The sequence below is a fragment of the Heptranchias perlo genome, chromosome 6 (genome assembly GCF_035084215.1).
Source record: "Heptranchias perlo isolate sHepPer1 chromosome 6, sHepPer1.hap1, whole genome shotgun sequence".
NCBI lineage: Eukaryota > Metazoa > Chordata > Chondrichthyes > Hexanchiformes > Hexanchidae > Heptranchias > Heptranchias perlo.
The window spans coordinates 36,964,486-36,973,802 of NC_090330.1; the positions used below are offsets into that span (position 1 = coordinate 36,964,486).

The 9,317-nt window shown below is 44.9% G+C and overlaps 1 non-coding gene across 1 annotated transcript; it reads right to left on the reverse strand.

The window, feature by feature from the left end:
• trnac-gca (transfer RNA cysteine (anticodon GCA)) lies at positions 1 to 72 on the reverse strand. The gene has a single exon. It is a non-coding gene; the product is annotated as a tRNA-Cys (tRNA).
• Positions 73 to 9,317: the final 9,245 nt, after the last annotated feature.

Consider the following 9,317-nt stretch of genomic DNA (forward strand, 5'->3'; position numbering starts at 1 on the left):
AGGGGGCACCCGGATTTGAACCGGGGACCTCTTGATCTGCAGTCAAATGCTCTACCACTGAGCTATACCCCCACTCATGTTTTCTATGCTTTAAATCCAAGTACTTCAACAAAGGAATCGGCGACGTGTTCGATTTCTGCACGAGGGATCGACTAATTTGTAACATTTACTTCTTCAAGAAACCAGTGCAATTATCACAAAGGCAATTCACCAATTTAATTACTGTACGTTCCACAGACCCACTGTGACGCACATTCATCAAAGGCGAGAATGGAATGCTGCCCCCTTTCGGTTCCATTCAGTCCAGCGGCTCGATTGCCGACAGTTTCTGTATGAATGGAGGACACCAGTCGTGATATATTTTGATAAGATATTTGACAGGATACATATTTTGATAGTATGCTCTGTCTACGTGTCATCTACCGGCATTCTTCACCAGTCCGATAGGGTTTTATTTAAATGTTCTGTAACACAAGTAGTATAATTTTAAAAAATAAATTCAGTCGGTTTTTATCTTGAATATTCGTTTGTTTAACATTACAACGTGTAAAGAGACTATGCGTTTTTAAAATTCATCTGAATTTGCTGGCGGGGTTAGGCTGTGAATATCTATTATGTGAACACAGGATGGTGTTGGAATGCTGCATTGGTCGTCAGTGCGCTTTCCGACCTTCTTTGGGAGCTGACCTAATATTTCGTTCACATTTTGTCTAGACCTAGTTCATCTTGTTGATAAAGGGCAAACGTTTAGTTTAATCTAAAACTGGTTTTCAACATTACTTCATATTAGTTGAGACTTGCGAGGTAAATGTTGGAAATCTGAAACAAAGATAAAAAGCTGGAAACCTAAAGCAGATCGTCCAGCACCTAAGAGAGAAAGTTGGGTAAAGGTTTTAGGAGACCATTGATCAGGACTCGTGGTGAACGCAAACCTTTGGATATAGTACGAGATAAAAGGACATATTTCCATACCAGCTCCAGATGGCCAGTCCTACGAATTCCCTCAATAGGCAGGAGTCGCAATTCCGACCTCAGGATTGTAAGGGATGAGGATACATGAGGCCAAAGTCAGAGGAATGGAAAGTTCGGGGTGGGTTGTGGAGAGGTTGCAGGACTGGGAGGTTATAGAGAGCAAGGACAAGGAAGCCATGAAGGGATTTAAACATGAGGAGCAGAATTTTAAATTTGAGGCATTGAGGGACCAGCAGCCAATGTTGGTCAGCAAGGTCATTGGTGATGGACAAGCAGGACTTGGTGCGGAATAGGGTAGGAACTGTAGATGAGCAGAGAGATTTAGGATTCCAAGAACAGAAATCACTAAAAGCTCGGGGACAGGCGCAAAAAATAATTGAAAGAGCTAATGGAGCTTTTTTTCATTTATTCATGGGATGTGGGCGTTGCTGGCGAGGCCAGCATTTATTGCCCATCCCCAATTGCCCTTGAGAAGGTGGTGGTGAGCCGCCTTCTTGAACCGCTGCAGTCCGTGTGGTGAAGGTTCTCTCACAGTGAAGTTAGGAAGGGAGTTCCAGGGTTTTGACCCAGCGACGATGAAGGAACGGCGATATAATTCCAAGTTGGGATGGTGTGTGACTTGGAGGGGAACGTGCAGGTGGTGTTGTTCCCATGTGCCTGCTGCTCTTGTCCTTCTAGGTGGTAGAGGTCGCGGGTTTGGGAGGTGCTGTCGAAGAAGCCTTGGCGAGTTGCTGCAGTGCATCCTGTGGATGGTACACACTGCAACCACTGTGCGCCGGTGGTGAAGGGAATGAATGTTTAGGGTGGTGGATGGGGTTCCAATCAAGCGGGCTGCTTTGTCCTGAATAGTGTTGAGCTTCTTGAATGTTGTTGGAGCTGCACTGATCGAAGCAAGTGGAGAGTATTCCATCACACTCCTGACTTGTGCTTGTAGATGGTGTAAAGGCTTTGGGGAGTCAGGAGGTGAGTCACTCGCCGCAGAATACCCAGCCTCTGACCAGCTCTTGTAGCCGCAGTACTTATATGGCTGGTCCAGTTAAGTTTCTGGTCAATGGTGACCCCCAGGATGTTGATGGTGGGGGATTCGGTGATGGTAATGCCGTTGAATGTCAAGGGGAGGTGATTAGACTCTCTCTTGTTGGAGATGGTCCTTGCCTAGCACTTGTATGGCGCAAATGTTACTTGCCACTTATCAGCCCAAGCCTGGATGCTGTACAGGTCTTGCTGCATGCAGGCTTGGACTGCTTCATTATTTGAGGGGTTGCGAATGGAACTGAACACTGTGCAATCATCAGCAAACATCCCCATTTCTGACCTTACGATGGAGGGAAGGTCATTGATGAAGCAGCTGAAGATGGTTGGGCCTAGGACACTGCCCTGTGGAACTCCTGCAGCAATGCCCTGGGGCTGAGATTATTGGCCTCCAACATCCACTACCATCTTCCTTTGTGCTGGGTATGACTCCAGCCACTGGAGAGTTTTCCCCCTGATTCCCATTGACTTCAATTTTACAAGGGCTCCTTCCGTGCCACACTCGGTCAAATGCTGCCTTGATGTCAAGGGCAGTCACTCTCACCTCACCTCTGGAATTCAGCTCTTTTGTCCATGTTTGGACCAAGGCTCTAATGAGGTCTGGAGCCGAGTGGTCCTGGTGGAACCCAAACTGAGCATCGGTGAGCAGGTTATTGGTGAGTAAGTGCCGCTTGATAGCACTGTCGATGACACCTTCCATCACTTTGCCGATGATTGAGAGTAGACTGATGGGGCGGTAATTGGCCGGATTGGATTTGTCTTGCTTTTTGTGGACAGGACATAACTGGACAATTTTCCACATTGTCAGGTAGATGTCAGTGTTGTAACTGTACTGGAACAGCTTGGCTGGAGGCGCAGCTAGTTCTGGAGCACAGCCGGGATGTTGTCGGGGCCCATAGCCTTTGCTGTATCCAGTGCACTCAGCCGTTTGTTGATATCAATCCAGAGAAGTGTGAGGTCATGCATTTGGGGAGAGCAAACAAGGCAATGGAATACACAATAAATGGGAGGATACTGAGAAGTGTAGAGGAACAGAGGGAGTGGATGCATGTCCACAGATCCCTGAAGGTAGCAGGACAGGGAGATAAGGTGGCTAAGGCGGCATACGGGATACTTTCTTTATTAGCTGAGGCACAGAGCAGGAGGTTATGCTAGAACTGCATAAAACACTAGTTAGGCCGCAGCTAGAGTACTGTGTCCAGTTCTGATCATGCTACAGGAAAGATATGATTGCACTAGAGAGGGTATAGAGGAGATTTACAAGGATGTTGCCAGGGCTGGAGAATTTTAGCTATGAGGAAAGATTGGATAGGCTGGGGTTGTTTTCTATTGGAACAGAGGAGGCTGAGGGGAGATTTAATTGAGGGGCCTAGATAGAATGGATAGGAAGGACCTGTTTCCCTTAGCAGAGAGGTCAAAAACCAGGGGGCATAGATTTAAAGTAAATGGTAGAAGGATTAGAGGGGAGTTGAGGAGAAATTTTTTCACCCAGAGGATGGTGAGGGTCTGGAACTCACTGCCTGAAAGGGTGGTGGAGGCAAAATTCCTCATCGCATTTAAAAAGTACTTGGATGTGCACTTGAAGTGCCGTAACCTACAGGGCTACAGACCAAGAGCTGAAAAGTGGGATTAGGCTGGTTAGCTCTTTTTCGGCTGGCACAGATACAATGGGCTGAACGGCCTCCTTCTGTGTTGTAAATTTCTATGATTCTATGAAAGGAATGGCAATGCAAAAGTATAGTTAAACTAAGATCTAAATATTTAATCCTGGACCTGGTCAGCACTGCAGGTTAGATACTATCCCTTCCCCCTCATACTTGGTTTTGAATTTTGGATGATCTTTTTCTGCTAGCTATGAGAATCCAAATGGAATCAGTTTACTCAGGTGGAGCTCTAGAATTTGCCACATGAGCTGTAAGAGAGAACAAGTGAGCACTGCAATTTTAAATGAGCATAAAAGGTAATTAGAATCATAGAATCATAGAAGTTTACAACATGGAAACAGGCCCTTCGGCCCAACATGTCCATGTCGCCCAGTTTAAACTACTAAGCTAGTCCCAGTTGCCTTCACTTGGCCCATATCCCTCTATACCCATCTTACCCATGTAACTGTCCAAATGCTTTTTAAAAGACAAAATTGTACCCGCCTCTACTACTGCCTCTGGCAGCTCGTTCCAGACACTCACCACCCTTTAAGTGAAAAAATTGCCCCTCTGGACCCTTTTGTATCTCTCCCCTCTCACCTTAAATCTATGCCCCCTCGTTATAGACTCCCCTACCTTTGGGAAAAGATTTTGACTATCTACCTTATCTATGCCCCTCATTATTTTATAGACTTCTATAAGATCACCCCGAAACCTCCTACTCTCCAGGGAAAAAAGTCTCAGTCTATCCAACCTCTCCCTATAAGTCAAACCATCAAGTCCCGGTAGCATCCTAGTAAATCTTTTCTGCACTCTTTCTAGTTTAATAATATCCTTTCTATAATAGGGTGACCAGAACTGTATACAATATTCCAAGTGTGGCCTAACTAATGTCTTGTACAACTTCAACAAGACATCCCAACTCCTGTATTCAATGTTCTGACCAATGAAACCAAGCATGCTGAATGCCTTCTTCACCACCCTATCCACCTGTGACTCCACTTTCAAGGAGCTATGAACCTGTACTCCTAGATCTCTTTGTTCTATAACTCTCCCCAACGCCCTACCATTAACGGAGTAGGTCCTGGCCCGATTCGATCTACCAAAATGCATCACCTCACATTTATCTAAATTAAACTCCATCTGCCATTCATCGGCCCACTGGCCCAATTTATCAAGATCCCGTTGCAATCCTAGATAACCTTCTTCACTGTCCACAATGCCACCAATCTTGGTGTCATCTGCAAACTTACTAACCATGCCTCCTAAATTCTCATCCAAATCATTAATATAAATAACAAATAACAGCGGACCCAGCACCGATCCCTGAGGCACACCGCTGGTCACAGGCCTCCAATTTGAAAAACAACCCTCGACAACCACCCTCTGTCTTCTGTCGTCAATCCAATTTTGTATCCAATTGGCTACCTCACCTTGGATCCCGTGAGATCTAACCTTATGTAACAACCTACCATGTGGTACCTTGTCAAAGGCTTTGCTAAAGTCCATGTAGACCACGTCTACTGCACAGCCCTCATCTATCTTCTTGGTTACCCCTTCAAAAAACTCAATCAAATTTGTGAGACATGATTTTCCTCTCACAAAACCGTGCTGACTGTTCCTAATCAGTCCCTGCCTCTCCAAATGCCCGTAGATCCTGTCTCAGAATACCCTCTAACAACTTACCCACTACAGATGTCAGGCTCACTGGTCTGTAGTTCCCAGGCTTTTCCCTGCCTCCCTTCTTAAACAAAGGCACAACATTTGCTACCCTCCAATCTTCAGGCACCTCACCTATAGCGGTCGATGATTCAAATATCTCTGCTAGGGAACCCGCAATTTCCTCCCTAACCTCCCATAACGTCCTGGGATACATTTCATCAGGTCCCGGAGATTTATCTACCTTGATGTGCGTTAAGACTTCCAGCACCTCCCTCTCTGTAATATATACACTCCTCAAGACATCACTATTTATTTCCCCAAGTTCCCTAACATCCATGCCTTTCTCAACCGTAAATACCGATGCAAAATATTCATTTAGGATCTCACCCATCTCTTGTGGTTCCGCACATAGATGACCTTGTTGATCCTTAAGAGGCCTTACTCTCTCCCTAGTTACTCTTTTGCCCTTTATGTATTTGTAGAAGCTCTTTGGATTCACCTTTGCCTTACCTGCCAAAGCAATCTCATGTCCCCTTTTTGCCCTCCTGATTTCTCTCTTAACTCTACTCCGGCAATCTCTATACTCTTCAAGGGATCCACTTGATCCCAGCTGCCTATGCATGTCATATGCCTCCTTCTTCTTTCTGACTAGAGCCTCAATCTCCCGAGTCATCCAAGGTTCCCTACTTCTACCAGCCTTGCCCTTCACTTTATAAGGAATGTGCTTACCCTGAACCCTGGTTAACACACTTTTGAAAGCCTCCCACTTACCAGACGTCCCTTTGCCTGCCAACAGACTCTCCCAATCAACTTCTGAAAGTTCCTGTCTAATACCATCAAAATTGGCCTTTCCCCAATTTAGAATTTTAACTTTTGGGTCAGACCTATCATTCTCCATAGCTATCTTAAAACTAATGGAATTATGATCACTGGTCCCAAAGTGATCCCTCACTAACACTTCTGTCACCTGCCCTTCCTTATTTCCCAAGAGGAGGTCAAGTTTTGCCCCCTCTCTAGTCGGGCCATCCACATACTGAATGAGAAATTCCTCCTGAATACACTCAACAAATTTCTCTCCATCCAAGCCCCAATTTTGTCAGCCATAGCAGCTTTCTTTCTTTTTTATGCCAATTCTAATCCTTTCCTCATCTAACCTTACTTCCTAAAGAAACATCTATTTCCCTTTTAAACACATCAATTGATTCTGAATCTAGTGTTTGCTGGTTACAGATCAGTCACACTCATCAAGGAGAAAAAACAAAATTAAAAGTATTCGAGACTTAATATTTTAGTTTCATTTTATATAAGTTCATATAAAATAAACTTAAACATTTGTTTTGATTTCTTCTACTTGCCCCTGTGCAACAGGCAAAGTATGTACTGGAGGAGGAAAATCACTGTACAGGGAGACAGGAGGAGCTTGGAGCTGCAGCAGTCATTTTCCCCTACCTGCCACCATATGGAATTGCCTCCAACATAGAACAGGAACAGAGATGTCATATTTATTCAATTTCCAATAAACATATTAAAGAATTAGAAGACACAAACAAGCATGGATATCATTAGCAGACTTTAATGACTGTGGACTGAAGTTACAGTCTGAAAAATGAGCCCTTTACGTGTGGAATCTGATTTTATAAATGTTGTCCCCAGAGATGAAAAGTTACTCTGTAGTGAAGATGAATGGTTCTGTATAGTGAAAAATGAAACTGAATGCCATATTATTTTTCCAAGGTCAGCTGAAAATAGGGGCATTGAATACAAAAACAAGGAAGTCATGTTACAACAACAACTTGCATTTATATAGTGCCTTTAACGTGGTAAAACGTCCCAAGGTACTTCACAGGAGCGTTATCAAAATTTGATACCGAACCATAAGGAGATATTAGGACAGGTGACCAAAAGCTTGGTCAAGGAGGTAGGTTTTAAGTAGTGACTTAAAGGAGGAGAGAGAGGTAGGGAGGCGGAGGGATTTAGGGAGGGAATTCCAGGCTTAGAGCCTAGGCAGCTGATGACATGGGTGCCAATGGTGGATCGATTAAAATCGGGAATGTACAAAAAGCAAGAATTGGAGGAGCGCAGAGATCTCGGAGGGTTGTAAGGCTGGAGGAGGTTACAGAGAAAGGGAGGGACAAGGCCATTGAGGGATTTGAAAACAAGGATGAGAATTTTTAAAATCGAGGCATTCCCAGACCAGGAGCCAATGTAGGTCAGCGAGCACAGGGGTGATGGGTGAACAGCAGTTTTGGATGAGCTCAAGTTTATGGTGGGTGGAAGATGGGAGGCTATCCAGGAGACGGTTGGAATAATCCAGTCTGAAGGTAACAAAGGCATTGATGAGGGTTTCAGCAGCTGATAAGCTGAGGCAGGGGCGGAGACGGGTAATGTTACGGAGGTGGGAGTATGCGGTCTTGGTGATGGAGCGGATACACGGTCGGAAGTTCATCAAAGGTTAAACCATTACAAAACACTGGTTAGGTCTCAGCTGCAGTATTGTGTACAATTCTGGGCACCGCACGTTAGGAAGGACGTTAAGGCCTTGGAAAGGCCACAGAGGGTTACCAACGTGATACCAGGGATGAGGGACTTCAGTTATGTGGAGAGATTGGAGAACCTGGGATTGTTCTCCTTAGTGGAGAGAAGGTTAAGGGGAGACCTAGAGGGGAATTGAGGAGAAATTGTTTCACATAAAGGGTTGTTAAGATCTGGAACACACTTTTTAAAAAATTCGTTCATGGGATGTGGGCGTCACTGGTGAGGCCAGCATTTATTGCCCATCCCTAATTGCCCTTGAGAAGGTGGTGGTAAGCTGCCTTCTTGAACCGCTGCAGTCCGTGTGGTGAAGGTTCTCCCACAGTACTGTTTGGTAGGGAGTTCCAGGATTTTGACCCAGCGACGACGAAGGAACGGCGGTATATTTCCAAGTCGGGATGGTGTGTGACTTGGAGGGGAACGTGCAGGTGGTGTTGTTCCCATGTGCCCTTGTCCTTCTAGGTGGTAGAGGTCACGGTTTGGGAGGTCCTGTCAAAGAAGCCTTGGCGAGTTGCTGCAGTGCATCCCGTAGATGGTACACACTGCAGCCACAGTGCGCCGGTGAAGGGAGTGAATGTTTAGGGTGGTGGATGGGGTGCCAATCAAGCGGGCTGCTTTGTCCTGAATGGTGTCAAGTGCCCAGATGTTAGTGAGGAGGACTTTGCAGGGTCGACTGGGCTTGGTTTGCCTTTGTCGTGTCCAATGTCTAGTGGTCCGATGCCGGGTAGTCCGTCTAGTTTTATTCTTATTATGACTTTTTTTCGTGAGATTTTACAACTGAGTGGCTTGCTAGGCCATTTCAGAGGGCAATTAAGAATCAACCACATTGCTGTGGGAAACCACAGCAGGTTTCCTTCCCTAAAGGGCATTTGTGGACCAGATGGGTTTTTATGACAATCCGGTAGTTTCATGGGCACCATTAATTATACTAGTTTTTTTAATTCCAGATTTTATTTAATTGAATTTAAATTCCCCAGCTGCCATGGCAGGATTTGAACTCATGACTCCGGATTATTAGTCCAGGCCTCTGGATTACTAGTCCAGTAACATAACCACTATGCTACCGTACCCCTAAACTACCTGAAAGGGTGGTGGAAGCAGATTGCATCGGAACTTTCAAAAGGCAATTGGACCTGTACTTGAAGAGGGTTAAATTGCAGGGTTATGGGGAAAAAGCTGGGGTGTGGGACCAAATTGGACAGTAAGATTCTATGATTCTATTGTCAATGAATCATGCAGCTAGCAGTTCAAAAAACCATGAATGCTTTTGACCATCACTGAAAACAAGAGGAATGATGTAATGTAGGATTATACAATACAGCTACAACAAAATCATTTCCATTGTCTCCTGTAAGAATGTGTTACAATTCAAGCATTTTTGAATACCTGCATCTTGTATTAATTTATTTGAGGGCACGTGGACGAAAGTTTAAGTGTAAATATGTAAGGGCAAAAATAACACTCATGTTTTAGAAA